We start from the raw sequence: 17,071 nt of genomic DNA, 5'->3' as shown, positions 1-17,071 counted from the left end.
TAAAAGAATTATTTTGTCTTTGTTCAGACTGCATTACCAATCAATTTACTCTTTTCTTTTTTGGGTGGGGAAAAAAAAAAGTATTTTTTCATTTCAAAAATGCAGTATAGAAAATGTCCATTTTACAACTGCGTACTGCCAATAATTAAAGATACGGCGCAATCCAACACACCTCCACATATGATGGATCCCTCCGAAAATGTGCATTCAAATATAACACAATAGTGCAATACGCTGGGAGCAATTTGAAATGGAGTCTCCAGCTGAAAAAGCACGCAAAGCCATTTCTACATAAACGACAAACTCGTTTAAGTACAGACCTGTCAGAGGCGAATTACCTAGTGTCCTACTTCATGAGGCACTACAGGCTCGCGGTCGGCGCCGTTTAGCCTCAAAAGTTGCACGGGCCAGGACTAATGTCTACTTTCGCTCCCCGTCGTCCTGCCCCTGTAACGCCGAGCTGCTCGCAAGCGACCAAAAGACAAACGCGCGGCAGCCCGCAAAATCACTACAGTTGTTCCTCCGTGTCGTACAGCGCGTCAAACCATCAATAAAACGACGGCGAGATGCATTCCGAGCGCTCGCGACTTCCTCCCCTCGCTCCCCAGTCCGAGGAGGCCCTGCCTGGCTCTTTTCTCCCACGCGACCAGGAAACTTTCTCCTCGGCCCGGTTGCACCGCAGAGGCTTCACATCTTGCAGCCATATGAGTAATCCGTGGTTGTCTCACACACACACACACACACAAACACAGGCTAAAGTGCCGGGTTCGCTCCCAAACACACACACACACACACACACACACGCATACGGGAAAGTGTTTTATAAGCAGACGTTCTATTTAATAGGTCATCAACTGGTTTGAGGTTTAATAGTGGCTTCGAACAAGGCCGTGAGACCATATCTAGCATCATATTTGACATGATTAAATAGATACTTTCAGGGTGGTGGGATTTTACCAAGATGCTGTGAAAGGTGTGAAAAGTTGAAGCTAAAATTGCCAAAGTCTATTTCAAAAAAAGAAAAGGAAAGAAAAACAGTTGACTGAGCCCGGCGGAGGCCTGAGGAGCTATAAGGAAGTCTATTGGGTGACATTTCAGAGCGCACAGATTTTTTTCTCATTATAATCAATGAAGTTACGATATTTTGTCAATATCCAATGAAAAACATGTCTTTTTTTTTCAATTTGGCGATACGTCCGTTTGAAGTAGCTGAGCTGCACTAACAGGATATTTCTTAATGCATCAAACAAAACGGAAAGTTGTGCTTTTGTTGCGTGCCAATTATTCTGAATTCAGGTTACCTAACCAAAGGTTTTCCTCCTCTGCAAAGTTTAACACACAGCTAGATAAAAGTACCAAAGTAGACATTTCTTAATCTTCAGACCTAATTGATCGGCGTAATTACAAAGTCTTAATGGATGCCGAAACATACTTCAAAATGTTTCACTTCCACGCAGTGACCCGTGGATGCTTATTTTCACTGGCAGATAAAAATAAACACATTACACAAAAGACTTTCCGTGGCTTTTTAAGACAATGTACAAAAGAAAACCACAAAATGCGGAAAGACATACTTGTTATTGGACAAAATGTCTCGCTTTTTTAAGAACCTAATCTGCTGAAATATGCTTGATCACTTTTAAATTCATGAAATGTTATAAGCGGAACACATGGTTTGTAACTTTTGTACAACTGCACCAGGTTAACTCACAAATGTGCAGCATTTGCTCTGCAGTGAAAAAGATTTTTGGGGCGCTTTAAGCAAAATTAAAGATTACAAAATGTGGATGGCTAGACATGCTTTTCATTAGACATTGTGGTTCTGCATGCATCAGCACTTAAGCTGCTGAAGCTTGAGTCCAAACGTTCAAACTTCACATTGATGGTTATATCATAAATGCTTACTACTGCTGTCCAATCAATCACCAGAAAAAAACTTTTTTCTTCACATTTCACATCCAAACAGAAAATCTCTTTCTTTCCTCCAGGGTTACAGTGAGGGCTACAGTAAGCTTTGGAAAAACTTCTGAAGGTTATCTATGCTATACAAGTGGGCGCACATGTGCAACTCTGTTTTTCTTTTCGGGGGAAAAAGGGGGTGAAACGGTGGCTGGAGAACTGTGGAAGGACTGTGTTTAAAAAAAAGAAAAAAAAAAAAACCTTGCTCGCAGTGTGTGCCTCATTGTGCTGGCCTCGCATACTCGGCTCTCCCCACAGAGTTGTCATGCCTACCCCGGGCTCCCTTATCTCAAAGGAACATCACACTTTCTTGCCACAGGGGAGGGAGGAACGAAGAAGAAAGGGGGGTATGGGGGTTAGGTTAGTGAAGGTGGCAGTAGTTTGGGGGGGGGGGGGGGCTGTGAGCAAAGTTGATTGCAAAAAAGGGCTTCTGGGCATCCACCGTGCAAACTTTGCATTGCAAAGTTGCAATAAACATTATCAGTCCATTAGAAGTTTCACTTTCAAAGCTGATAAGAGGAAATGGAGGGGAAGTAGGGAGGGAGGGATGCAGGATAGAAACAATGAAAGAGGTGCAAAACAAGTGCTTTGATCCGTGCAAGCGCCGTTTCCGACACTTTGCAACACGCCAAAAAAGTCATCAATGAATGACTGCAAAGAGCGCAGCGCACTTGGAGGAGGATCAAATGCAACAAGTCGCTCGAAAGACAAGCGCAAGATAGACAACAACAAAAAAACAAAACCTACTACTTGTGAGGCGACCGCAACCGCGTCTGTCTGTCTGTCCGAGCGAGCGAGCGAGCGAGCGAACCGCCGTGTCTCGTCTGCTCTCGCTGCGGGCCGGGGAGGCTCACTTTAGCGGCAGTAGCCCGAGTCGTACCCCCTCCTTCCGAACCAGAAGCCCCCTTCGCTCACGAACTTTGGATTGCTGTCCCGAGCGAAAATGTGAGCTGCCATGTGAATTCAAAGCTCTTCCTTTCCTCCTCCTCCTCCTCCTCTTCCTCCTCCGCCTCCTCTCTCTCTTTTTACTTCCCTCCCTCCCTCATCCAGCGGCTCGCCGTTAGTCACCAAGCGGCCGCCGGTTGTAGTAAAAGCGGTGATCACAGCGAGACTTGTCCCGGCTGATGCCTGATCTTTGCACTTGCAGTTTAAAGTGTGTTTCTTACCTGTTGATCGTGCAAGCGAGAACATTAGCTTCTTTTGAGCTCCGTGCAAAAGATGGAGGCGAGCTCCGGAGGACTAGCCAAAGGGACTACAACAACAAAAGGCTGCATGTCTCTTTTTCTTTGTAGTTTTTTCTTGTATGATGATGGCGTGCAGGATGACCCGTTTTTCTCTTCTTTTTTTTTTAATAAAGACTTTGATCGCTGCAGAACACGTCAAGTTGGGGGCTTACATTGAGTCTCCTGTTACCCGAGCCAACAAAAGAGGAGCGGCTCCCAGTTTGTTGTTGTTGTTGACGTTTTGGGTGTTATTTTTAAATCGGTGTGTCGGTGTTGTCGCTTTTGCTGTGACAGGCAGGACATCTCTGCTGTTTTTGTCGGAGGCGTGACGTCATCGGAGGAAGACAGAGCCGCAGCTCGCTCTATTAATATCAACAAGGAGCCATCGCGACTCTTAAAGGGACACGCACAAGTTCGTGTGCACGCCAAATTGGACCATGCATGCACCGATGACAACCCAAGTGAATCCCTTCAAGGTTGCACTGAGAAAAAAAAAAGTCTGTCATTCTTTTTTTTTCAAAAAACACCAGCCCTTGAAGTGACCCACACAATAAACCGACCAAACCTTTTGCTATGTACTCTAATGATTATTTAAAAGGATTCACAATACCTTTGAGAAAGGCTTGGTCCGTTACCAAAGTTACTTTTGGACAGTATTACAAGTAAAAGATAAGAGAAATATTCAATAAATTGCAGCGGGCTAATCGCATCCCTTAAATCTCAACCTCGGGCAATGTAACTTGATAAAAGTGTACATAATTGAAGGCAAACATGGTTTGCCCTCAAACAGTGATCACAGAGCAGGCAGCATACATATTAATAACTCTTATCTGGTATCGCTAAGCACATAACCGTGGGCCAAATGGGTCGGCGTGATGAAAATATTCATCGGTAAATGGATTTTAAGCAAAGATAAATGACTAGAAGATAAGGTAACACTGTTAGAAACTGTGTCAATACCGGCTATTCAATCATATGAAAGTGATCTCGGAGGCAGGAGTGGCCCATCACACCAGCCGAAGCTTTTGCACGAAAAAATAAACGGTGGCGTAGTTGGTTCTTTTTTTGTGATGCCAAAACGCCAACCAAATCAAGGCAAGCAAAAGTGGTTGCATAGTCAAAAGTGCTTCACACATTTCTCTCGGCAGGATCGCGCAATAAGGCTAAGTCAATAATAATAAACTTTAATCTAACGTCCACCCAAGCGTGCCGCCGCAATTACGGACACTTGCGTTGGCTCGCTCCGCTCTGCTAATTAGCCACGGCGTCGCTCGTTCCGATACGGCAAAGTCAACACTCATATACAGTAACAGTATACAGGCTGGGCCAAATTCCACTATGGCTTTTTTGAGATGAACCTATTTGAGGAAAAAAAGTCATGAAGGTTGGGTGGGTGGCACGTAGTCAGGAAAGAGACAGGAATGGGGAACCGGCTATGTTATGTAGAGCGGCAGCAAAAAAAGATGCTAATTAAACCTTTGCCAAATGACAAGAATTAGTCGGAAGCTTCGTGGGGGCGGGAGGGTGACAGATGAGATCATGGAAGGTGTTTAAATTGAGCGTGTTTGGAGCAGGGCCTTTGGCACGGCGGGGAGTCTCCGCTTTTAACGGCCTCGGCCATTAGTAGCGGCGTTGGCGTTGCGTAATGCCACTGGTGCCATACCGCGAGACAATCTGATTGCAAAACAGGGCCGATGAATCAAAGATCGTATTTTATATCTGCCTTGATGTTACAAGGCAACACAGAACATGTGGTATCAAAACAAATAATTTGGATTTTTTTTTTTGTCTCTGCGCGGGAAACCACAGCAAAGCAAATCATTTCCCGTTTGGAGATTTTTGGGTCTTCGCGTCAGGAAATACATCAATGGCGTCGACCTCAGCGCTTGTCATTGTGCAAAGTCATTTTGATTTAGTTTGAGGTCGCTCGTGTGATCGGATAATAGTATGTTTGCCGCGGTGAAGCAGCATGTGGATGGTTACGCAAGATCACTTTTGAACCTTCTGTTCCAAATATACAGAACTCGTCTTTGGAGCTTTACACTCCAACAAAATTGGACTTTTTAATGTTAATATCAGTGAATTTTGCTTATGAATGAGGGATCATTTTTATTGTGTGTCAGGAAATAATTCAATATTTATCTCGATGAGATTGTGCTGATTTTTCTTCTTTTTTTTTTTTTTTACAGTGCACATTGTCGCCCCAGAGGAACGTGGATTTATTCACACATAATGTCTCCTGTGACAAATGCGGCAATGACGTTTCAATTTCCAAGTCATCCATCACGGGCAGACAGATCAAATTAAATACGTCCCGGAGAGTATCTGAATGTTTGAAACCTCTGTAAAAAGCAAAAACACACAAAAGCGGGGGTGGAAAAGAAATCCATATTTTTCTTATTTTACGGCTATCTCTCGGCTTTTCTCACCGCTTTCTCTGCCCAGGACACTTCCAATAAAACACAATTTATATGGCAAAGTAGCTTAAAGGGTTTAGAGGAGTTATCTCATAAAGTGAGGGGGAAGACGTGTGTGTGTGTGTGTGTGCGTGTGTGTGTGCGTGTGTGTGAGATTGTTACTGTTAAGGAAGAAAAAACTTTGATGGATCTGACTTCAAACTAAGTACTACCTTACTGCTTTGATTGACTTTTTAAGTTGATTTAATTTCATTTTTTAATTCATGGTTGGCATCATTTGAATGACTATGTAGTCATTTAAACATCTTCATATTTTTGATAGATTTGGATTTCAATCAGCTACATTTAGTTCATTGTGAACCAAATTGATCTGAATTTAATATATAATAGTAATTGCAAATACATTGAAGTTTATGTCGTGGTTTGTTCAACTAATCTTTAAAACGTACTTATTTTCTTACTTATTTACTATAAGAGACGTTTTTTTTTTTAGGTTGTAATTCCTGCGCATTTTTCCAGATGTGTTTGCCTTCACGCATGACTATTGGACGCGCTCAAGTTGAAGTTCTATTGTGTAAGTAATCAGTCGCGGCTCGTTTGACATGGTCCCGTCGGCCCCCGCGGCCTCATTTGGAAAAACAAACACGCTTAATCAGAGCAACATGCTTACGGCGGCGGGCGCGTCACGCCAATTTTGTTTGAGAGCTTGAAATGGCGCGTGCGATGCGTCGTTTGTGACTGCGATTCGCTAATTAGCACGCCGAGTCCAACAGTCCGGAATCCACCGGCTTTCATGACGGCCTGATTACAGAGAAGAGGGATCACTGACTGAGCGACATACAGCATACGTGGGGCAATATATTTTTCTTGGTATCACAAACATGCCTTAGCTCTGCTTTTTAGATATTTACGATTCTTAATATATTCATATTGAGTCATTAACACATGTTAACAATTTCACATCCTAAAATGAGCCATCAAACTTCCACACCCACTCCGGCGCTCACATTCTTTTCCCATACAGGTGAGGCAAGGTGACCTCTGTCAAATATTTGCGGCTTGGAATCACATAGCTCAGGTCAAAAGTTCCCAACATGTCCATAAATCACTTTTTTGGAGACGTATAAATGGCCACCATTTCTTTTTTTTTTAAAACAAAAATAATGATGGTGTTTTTTAGGGCCAATATTGTGATCACTTAATGGCATTATAAATTTCATTGCAAGGACATTGTTAGGTTTTCTTTTGTTTTTTGAAGTCTGACCTAAAAAAATACGATTTTCAGTGTGGGCTAAATTCAAAAACACAGATTATATTTTCTATCATTTATTTGAGAATGCTTTCTAGGCATGAGCGAGTGAGCGCACTAAGGCATCAAGAGTAGTGTAGAATTGTATATGGCAAGCCAGCATTCCGGGAATCTAAAGTCAAATTGTAAGAGGATGAATACACTGGAGCATACAGTGCATGTCAAGTAAATGAATAATAATCTAAACACACACTGGAAAATGGAGACGCGGAACAAATGACGTTCTTAAATCGACACTCGGAATGCACGCCCGGCCAAATCGAGCTCAGCAGGCAGAACCTCACGAAAACCCGCAGAGGTGGCGAGGTCGGCGGCAACGCGGACGATAGTCTCCACGGCAGGCCGGGCGCGAGCGGCGAGCCGGCCCAGCCAATTTTGTACATGGCTACGTTTGCTCTAAAACGGCACGCCTCAATGCGTCCGACACAATCTGAGGATTCGGCCCGAGTTCTCATACGACGATAAACATTTAATGCTTAGCAAAATAGAAAAGCCAAAATTGTCCTCTCCAAATGTCTTTTGTTTTCTGAGCTGAGCCGGTCACATCACGACAAATCCAAGCAACTGGGGCTTCAACCTCACGTCATGCCACAGCAAAAAAAGGCTCAAATAAAAAAACGGAGCGTATCTAGAGTATATAATTAAGCTCCCACGCAATTGCGTGAGAGAAAGTCGCCGTCCGCGCTGTACAGCGCACGGCATAAACGACACCTGACAATTTAATTGCCCGTCAAAATACAAACGGGGGGGGGGGACAAATTAGAGCCGTAATTGCAAAATGATGTGTGTACCCCGCAGCCCTTCTCTTTTCCCACTCGGGGTGCGGTTGCACACACAGGTGCCTACGTTTAGCTGAGGCCGTCCGTCCGTCCGTCCGTCCGTCCGTCCGTCTACACGCACCAATGACGACAGAAAATCCCTCTCCCAAATATACTTGACATTTTCTCATAGAAGCACTGATACAATGACGGTATTTGTTTGCAGCGGTAGCTTCAAGTTGGGCCAAGTTGTGTTTGTGGGCCACATTGTAAAAAAGTCTCTCTATCTGACTCCCTTTTTGGTCCTTTGATGAGGTTCCTTTAACTGTGCGCCCTTCCATTTTGTTTGTTTTTCTCTTTTTTCTCCCCGACGCCACAACGAACCACAATGACCCGCAACGGCCGCCATTTTTCTTTTTTTTGTGGGTATACAACTCAAGTCTCATGAGAATTGGAACACATTTTGTCCTGCATATAAAAAAATAAATGTTTTTCTTAGCTCCGGTTGAACTGGACGCACTGAGGTCAGGCATTGTTGTTCGCGTCCAATGCAGGGATTTCAACTACGATAATCCCGTCAGATGACCCCGGTTTTTATTTGTGGGGAAGTCAAGAGAAGCTTGCTCAGAGCCTTTTGGAGGTCACTTCTTGCAGAAGGATGCAGGAAGAGGACACGCAATTCAAGTCAATCTTGAACTGCGGCTTTCATTTGAAAGATAAACTGGCACAACCTTTGCAGGACACATTTGATGGAGTAAGCATAGTTGGGAAGGGTGAACCCCCTGAATCAGGACACAGCTGTGGTCCATTTAACCCACCAGTGTTTTTCTAACCAAGCACCTGTGCCGCATCAGTCCTTGTCATCTCGCCCGTTTTTTGCGCCCCGAAACCAATCAGCTCCTCGCCTGCAATCACGTCCCGCCACCTGTTCCTTGTTAAACGATCAGCCGCGTCGAATCGTCATTGATTTTTCATCTTTCACGTCAGAGCAAAAGCGACGCTGGCTCACCTGAGCGAAGACGTGACTAGCCAGCCCCCTTATTGCACTCTTTGCGTTTTTTTGTACTGCAAACCGAATTTTAAGCAAAGCAGAAGAGCATAGAAAAAAAAAAAAGTGACTTACCATTTTGCTGGTTAGTGAGGTTCCATTGCGTGTTTCTCTTTTATGAGCCGGCTCCATCTTGGGCGAATGGGAAGAAAGAAGAAGAAACACTTACATTCATTCAGAACTAAATAAATAAATACTTTCAAACAGGCTAACTTGGAAAATGCACTTTTGTAAGAGATCACAATATGGTGAACCAGAAAAGAGATTGTGCCATTTTGCTCCTTTCTATATTATGATGCTCACATTTTGAAAACAGGGCGTGAAAGAGGATGTTTTTGTAAACACCGGCGGGCCGGTGCAGACGTTCCGTCGAAAGGGTAAAAATAAAACACCCGTCTACGGGTCACCGCCGTCTGTCTCGTCCCTGCTTGTGGGTGGGAAAATATTTGGGAGCAAAGAGGCGTTTTTTCCCCATCAGAAGCCACGCCAAAGACCTAAACGTCTTATTTTCACACGAGGCTTGGCATTAGCTAAATGGCTTCTTTCTAACACTGGAACAAAAAATCATTCTGTCCAACGGAGAGAGAGAAAAAAAAAAGTCTAATGATCTCCGCGACTGCCATTACGCTCACATCCAATTTCTTTTTCCTTTCCTTCCTTAAGCAAAAGCGCCTGTTTTGCTTTGAAAGCCTCTTTGATGCATGGCTGGCCTCTGAAGTCAACTTGTGAATGATGCTCCCTCCATTTGCCGCACCTCATTGCATCAATGACATCAACTGCTTGCTCGACTCGAGGGAGGCCATTAAGGGAGGAGCTTACCGTTCGCCGCCTTCACTTTTGATTGATCAAGGCTGAATGATGATGAAAAGTGAAAAGACAACAAATGTAGCGTGTCATTTCCCATTTCCATCCTCGTGCGAGGATGCCGCCCATCCTCGTAGGTCTCGTTAGGGTCGAGGTCAGGGGACGGCGGTCATTTAATGACACCGAGTTTATCGTTGGGATAGTAATCAGAAAAAAACAAAAAAACAAGCCAAGCGGAGATAAAGCACGATAGAAATGCAATGGATAGCGTTATCCCATTAGACTGCGTGTGTGTGTGGTCTTGTCTTTCTAGCTCACATCCTCAATTATTCGTGAGGAAACGTTTCTATCGTTCAAAAACGATGCAAGGATGATCTTATTCCACCCTATCAAACTGTGTGTGTGTGTGTGTGCAAAATATAAGTATGCAGAGTGTGTAGTTGATGACAGTGTCTGATCAGTAACCTGCACCTTGATTGCAGTGTGTGTATGTGCGCTGATTGCAGTGTGTGTGTGCGCTGATTGCAAAGTAATGCAGATCAGATGAAGCAAGAAATCGGCTTTTTGGCTCCATCGATCATCTTCCGCCTCAGCCCGCTTTCTTTCTTTCTTACTCCTGTCCTTTCTAGCTCTCTCTTTCTCACCATTGGGGCTCATTTATGCTCTTTGGGTTCGGCCGTCATTGTTTTTGCTCCTTCTTCTTTGCCGCCTCAACATCGACTTTTATCTTGGTTCTGCACACTCGCTACTTCCCATTCGCGATCTTCCATTGAACCATTGGACACACGCACGCACAGACACACACAAATGGCGTACTTAGTGCTGATTGTAAAAGGTGACATTTTCCCCATGCTTGCCATCTTATTTTCAAGTGAATGAGGGCTCATTGGAATAAATAGAGACACCATTTTTAGCATTTGCAATATGTATCCGGGTTGTGATATCACAGTCCTCGGGGTTCCACTGTGCGTGTCCAGCACCAGCTCAATTCCAATGCAAGTTACCTTTTGGATTTTTAGACGTGGCTCTTCAGGATCTTATGCTTCTTATTGGAATAGATTAGGAAAGCAAATAAAATCCACATCAATGTGCAACTGTTTTTTTTTTTTTAGAGCAACTCTCCTCTGCAGTTGGGATGCGTGAGAAAATCGGGACAATGTCGTGCGGAATGCAATGTGGTCGCCTGCCACCATGCATTTCCAGTTATACCATTTGAAACGTAATAGGCTGAGCTGTTTGTTTTCGCTGCCTGCTCCGCTTCAACTGATAATAACAGTGAGATCATCACTGAGCGTCGTCCAAAAATGTTTTCCCCATAAAAGCTCCCCGAGGAACTTCAGTCACCGCTGAAGATAAACAGACAGAGACGAGATAAGACGAGCACAATGGAAACGAAAATAATTAGAAACATGGACGTTTCTGATGATGATACCGAGCGGACGAGGGATCGAGGCCCGACACGAACTGGCAACCCCAAAAAAAACCATCGCTACCCCATCTTACAAACTACGAACGATCACTTGTTTTTTTGGGACGAGGCAAAAATCGGCGTCCCAAGCAAGACTCAGATCTGCTACTTCAATGATTTGGAATACAAAGCCATCCGAGAAAGACGGTGAATTTGCCGATCGATTGAAAAGTTTTGAGGAGTTCCTTCCAGAACATTGTCTCTCACTCTCTGTGGCTGAATCCCGGATCTGCCCGCCCGTGTGGCAGTCAATTACAACCAGATTGGGCCGAGTTGACTGAGGGCCTCCGTGCCACATCAAGCCTGCCCTTCATCTATCGCCGTCCCCAGCCTGCAGGACTGACTCCTCCCCTCCGCTTGGCACAATACCCAGAACAATGTGCCAGCGTGCCTCCACATCAAACGCGGGTGACAGGGAGCGGGGCAGACAAAGACACGGAATTACAGTGCGGCCCCAAATCTGATTGCGCATCAAAGCCAAAACTGCGGGGGGAAAAAAACATCCTCTTTAAAGTGATTATATAGCCATGAGAAGAGAAAAGCCACAATGTCTCCCGCTCCGACGTGTCGTCTTCTTGTCTTGCCGGTGCCAACTGTCTACACGCCACCGCCCCGCCTGCCGCTATCAAAGCCGCGGCAGTGGGAATCGATGGGCAAAGGGTTACGATCCGCCCTCGAGAGCAGAACCTGGCATCCCGGCTCGTCTCGGTGCGAGAGCGTCAGCTTACGCAATGACGGCCGGCGTCACATTTTCCTCAATTAGAACTTAACAATATGATTCGGTTCCCGGAAAAGGCTCGCCTTCTTCTTTCGGTCTCGTCCGCAAAGTCAATCTATTCACTTCTAACATGGGCAAGTTGGTCCTAACGCTTGCTCGGTCAAAATCATCTTTCATGTCTTCACACTTGAATAAACATTGAGGGACCGCTTTAGTCGATGCTGCTGTTTTGGTTAGCAATGGATTCCGCATTAACGTCCATAACGACATCTATGAAGTGAGAGTTACTGCTATTTTCCCCAGATACGAAAGCGGAGGCGGCTCTCGGAGGAAGATGTTTATTTATCATAAAGTGGTTAGACGCACCGCCGTGAGTGCTAATTGGAGCATAACGTCATCTGGCGGCATTGGCGGAAATGCGTTTATCTATCCGGGGAGTATGAGAATCCTGGAATATCAATCAGTTTGTGACTCGGATGAGATTGACTGGGCACAATTGGATTATCTGAAAAAAAGAACAACTCGCCACTCCCAAAAATGTCTGTACGTCAAGTCCTGACATTTTCCCGACGCAAGTACTCGGTGATGAGACGAGAGCGCTTTGAAATGTGCCGTTTGCAGCTGCGCTTTTGCAATACAAAGCGCCCGCCCGGCCGGCCGGCCCCATTACGCAAATGAATCCATTGTGCTCGAACGCAACACATCTGCGATGATGTGATATTGTCATGCATACTAAGACCCAGATTGCAATATATTATCATATTAGTGGTTATGAATCATCCCACACTTTCAAGAACGATGATAGTGTAGATCATACCAAAACAAGAAGAAGAAGAACAACCACGCAATGCGGCTCCAACGGCAAAAAAACCTTCACGCTTTTGATGGCAAAGCTGACTGGTGTGTTCCACGCACATGTTGCTGCCTTGTAAAGCTTGGCCATTCATCATCTTAGATCATGTGACGACGTATGAAGTCCATTTATCAATCGTCCCTGCGCTCTATAGTCGTCCTGTCCCGTTCCAGTTCAGACCACTTTTGACTTCAGAAGTTTTGAAGTTAAACTAGAACTGGCGTACAAGCACGAGCAGAAGTTAAAATAACACAGCGGCGCTGTGACTTTGGAGTTTCATTTGTTGACCAAAAACATCATCTCAAATCCTATTGCCACATTGTAATGAATGAAAACGCCATGAATCGGCTCCAGCTCCACCAAAAATAAAAATAAAAACAAGGATGCACGCACAAACAATACTGACACAAACATATTTTTCTTCTTGAATTTTCCTTTCTTGCACTTTCTTGTCACCATGTATTCTCTCGTTGAAAGACAGTGACAATGATGAATACGACTCGGGAGAGGTGAGGAGAGGAGAGAATTATTTCTGAGCATACGGAGAGGGAAATAGAGAAGGAGAAGGAGGAGGAGGAGGCCCGCTAAGCGTAAAGGTAATGCGAGGAGGGACGGCGGGAGGGAGCGAGCCACAACGGCAAACGAGACAAGTGAGAGGAAATACGAGTAGAAATATGACTAGGATGGTAAAATGGCCCCTTGGCCTCCAAAAAAAAAAAAAATGAAAAGAATTTTTCAGACAAAGACGTCTGAGGTACCATCACGTACGAGAATGGAGCGGCCGGAAGCACATTTCACGAATCCCGTGATGCTTTGAGGCTCCAGGCAACAAATTGAGGATAAAAAGAAGAAAAAAAAGGCCAGTCGAGATGAGGAAGGAAAAATGGAAGAAAAGACGAAAATATGGGGGACCCTGCAGAGGACGAGCAGCAAATAAAAACGAAAGTAGGGGTGACTGCTTATTAAAGGTCAAGTACGAAGACAAAGAACCTGGAACGCTCAAGACCGAAGCCGAAGGCTTTGAGTTAGGGTTAAGGTTCGAAAGTCGGCGGCCATTTGTTCTGGTCCGCAAAGAGCCACCGAGCAACACATTTTTGGACCTCGCTGTTGTCAGCGGCTCCCCGCTTTCCCCTTCTTGCTGTCTGCAGCTTTTCTCTGAGTTACTTGCGCTCTGACCTTTAGTCCCCGTGCGTGCGTGCATCCGTCCATTGGTGCGCGACATGACACGTTTGTGGAGCCGGCGGCCGGCTGGTGATGGCTACTGCTGAGTCATGGCCCGCCATGCATCACCGACTGCCACCGCCGTTCTTTATAGCAGCGTCATGACTTTGCATTTTCTCCCGCCCGCCCGCCCGCCCGCCCGCGTGGCTGCCAAGCGCTACTCTCCCTCCCGAAAGGCACCGGCGGCCTCGCATGAGAGTTCTAATCAAATTCCAGGGTGACCGTAACGAGGATTTATGCGGAGCGCCGATAGTCGCGTGATACCTTGAATGCCTTCCCAAGAAACCGAGTGCTTCTTATTTCACTCTTTCATGGTCACAATACTTCACAATCAATCTCAAACCTGGGGCTTACACTTTAAGCTTACGTATGTCCAACTAAAAAAGTGTTATTATTTTTGTGCTCGTGTGATGACTTAAAAAAAAAATGCTTTGAAAACGTCAACAACACCACTGCTAATTAAACGATGATGATGAAGTGAGCAGGCGGGGGCGTTTTGGCAAGATAGCCACTCTACGGATGACAGTTTATTTACTTTAATGATATAGTCTCAAAGGGGGGGGAAAAAAAAGCAGTGTCGATGGCTAGTTTTCGTCAAAATTCCTCATCTCATAATTTCAGATGTCCTGTGTAAACAGTGATTAATGGTCTCTTTCTGAGGGAACATTTTTTCCCATTACAGCCGTGTCTGGCACCAGACTGCCGCCACAAGTTTTGACTTCTTTCAACCGCACAATATCCCCCCCCCCCCCCAAAAAAAAAAAAAGGCCAAAGGCTTTCGCCGCCAAGTGGGAGTTTCTGGGTGGATATAGGCGGCGTCCAATCCGACCAGAGCCAATTTAGGACCGAGACTCCTATTCAGTAATTGAGCTAAATGTCAAACAAATCACAAGCCGACCTCGTCACCTCATGGAATATTCAATTTAATGTTACAAGGCGACTGTAGCTCATTTTAATTCAAGTCACTTCGGAAGATGACGAACGGACGCTGTAAACTGCATACACACCTTGACGTGATGAGTATTCAGTAAACTGGAATTTACAAACATATTACATCCGTACGAGGCGCCAATAAAACCAGAAGGTGGTGGTGGGGGGTGGGGGGGTCTTGGGGAGCCAATTGTCTATCCAATTAGCCGCAGAAAGCCAATATTCCAGCCTTTGTGCCTTCCTCCAGAGGGTTAAGAGGTTCACACAAATGCATGATTGGATAATAGCGAGATGAGGAGAGAGAGAGAGAGAGAGAGAGGAGAGATGAGACGTAAGAGCCATAAGAAGCAAAAGGATGAAAGGCTCCGAGGTAAGAATTACAGAATAAAACCTAATTGGATTAGATAAGACTTCCATTCTATATTATTTTTCAATTGCGATTCCATTCCCAGGGACCTTTCAATGTCAATCCTCCACATGTCAAATACTGCAAGGAAATAATCGATTCGAGTTGGCAGACAGTCACCATTAAACACAACAAATAATAGGATTCAAAATAGACAAATGCACGTCAGAGGAATTAGTCCCGCTGTCCCAGTACTTTTGCAGGGAAGCATCTTTGTAACTTTTGGCAATCTGTTATTATCAGTCAAAGCAAACTGACTTGCAAATATTGATTAGCAAGATTTTAAGAAAATGTTTTACCTTCACCTTTTTAAAAAAAAAAAAAAAAAAAAAAAAACTTGAATTAACTTCAAGATGGCTTTCTAAGGACTACTTTTTTTTTTTTTTTTCCTGTCCATCCTAACGCACAACAGCGGAACATTAGCGGATGTGTGTTCCTAATTAGCCAGAGTGCTTTTATGCCTCGCTAATGGAAGTTTCTGTAAGTGCAGCGTAGAGAGCGGAATCCTAATGTTTGATGGTGATGATGGTGATGATGATGAGTAGTGAACAAGCAGGAGTGCCATGGAGGGTGCTTGTGGGGGTTAGTTGACGGGCTAATTACAAGCAACGGCCGTTTATCCTGAATAACAGGAGCGCCATGATTACTTATCACTAATTACAGTGCTTGTCCCAACGAATGAATGAATGAACGAACGCTGTTTCATTCCTCTGAGGAAAATGTGTATCCCAGTGAAAATGTATCGATTTTTTTTTTTAAACCCATGCCAACTAAATTCCAGCCTCCTTATTGAAACCCAAATGCATTCAAGACAAAACGGATTGAACGGCTCTTACTTGTTAGGATGTCGGGCGGCAACAGAACATGAGCGGAGCTTCCATCACAAGTGCTGGTTACTATCAGCAACCTGAAGACAAGCATCACAAAGAATTACAATCATCATATTTCAATAGCTTATTGATATATTTTTAAAATGTCGCCATCCATTTCTGGTATTATTTTACAAAAAGTCTTTCCTTTTTTCTGTGAACTAAACGTGCGCACACGAAAAAAACGACACAAATTCATCAAGGTTGTCGCTTCCGCAATATTCAATGAGAGTGTGGTGTGTTGTGCAATAAGAGGCAAAAAGCACTCCTGAGACAATTTATGGAGCGTGGCAGGTGAGCAATGATATCCGCTCCATAAAGTCATGGCTTAAAGAAAAGAGACACTTAACTAATCAATCGTCAGCAAATCACTAATCACTTTGTCTTCTTCTTGTGTGCTTTCAAACGCCAGCAGGAGTGCAGTTTTCCTCTTTCTCTTATTTATTTAACAAACTGTTATTTAGTAGCTAGTTTGGGGGATTTTTTGTCCAGATGGGGATAAATGAACAATTCCAGAAATTGATTTTCATATTTAGCGCCGTTCAGTCAGTCTATTAACTTGGCACTTATCGCCGCCTACAGGACGGGAGTGGAACTGGACCTTATCGCGGCATATTTGTTTTCGTTACAATACAAAACATCTCTTGTTTGGCCTCGGCGGAGGTCCAGGCTCTTCTGAGGAGACTCTTAGCAATGTACATTTCCGATCCGGTGCGCATATCACAAAACGTTCACGTCCAAGGAGAAAAGCCGTCAACGAGGGAATACAAGCACACGCATGTTGCAGACAAAAGTGCAATCATGTTTGACATCTTAAAGGAAAGCGTCACACTTCGCCGCTACCACTTGGCGACAACACAGACGGCCATTGTCGTCGACGCAAGGCCTCGATTTTATTCTTTACGTTGTCTTCAGGTTTTGAGCAATTATAGTTGACTTGTTAGCCAGTTCGAAATTTGGCGGTTTAAGAAAATGAGCCACCCGCAATCTGTAGAAATACGGTCGTTTTTTTGTATCGTTAGGACGATGACACTTAAATGGGGAAAAGTAACAGCAATACTACGAGTCTGAAGCAAAAGTAATGCGAA

The 17,071-nt window shown here is 44.5% G+C and overlaps 1 protein-coding gene and 1 long non-coding RNA gene across 10 annotated transcripts in view; one reads left to right on the top strand and one right to left on the bottom strand.

The window, feature by feature from the left end:
- trps1 (trichorhinophalangeal syndrome I) overlaps window positions 1-17,071 on the bottom strand; it is a 91,293-nt gene that overhangs the window by 45,196 nt on the left and 29,026 nt on the right. For 4 of the 9 annotated variants that reach the window (XM_061266705.1, XM_061266704.1, XM_061266703.1 and 1 more), the window contains 2 exons: window positions 15,951-16,021; window positions 8,790-8,846 (listed from right to left, as the gene is read on the bottom strand). The gene's annotated coding sequence lies outside the window, so the exon portion shown is untranslated. Of the gene's footprint in view, window positions 1-2,706; window positions 2,965-3,125; window positions 3,508-8,789; window positions 8,847-15,950; window positions 16,022-17,071 lie in introns of those variants that run through there. The other 5 variants (XM_061266708.1, XM_061266709.1, XM_061266710.1 and 2 more) reach the window with 4 other exon arrangements.
- LOC133144195 (uncharacterized) lies at window positions 2,790-3,760 on the top strand. The gene is made up of 2 exons (XR_009710618.1): window positions 2,790-2,904; window positions 3,477-3,760. It is a non-coding gene; the product is annotated as an uncharacterized LOC133144195 (long non-coding RNA).

This window comes from Syngnathus typhle, linkage group LG20, assembly GCF_033458585.1.
Source record: "Syngnathus typhle isolate RoL2023-S1 ecotype Sweden linkage group LG20, RoL_Styp_1.0, whole genome shotgun sequence".
NCBI classification, from domain to species: Eukaryota; Metazoa; Chordata; class Actinopteri; order Syngnathiformes; family Syngnathidae; genus Syngnathus; species Syngnathus typhle.
This window is presented reverse-complemented; position numbering and strand designations above follow the sequence as displayed.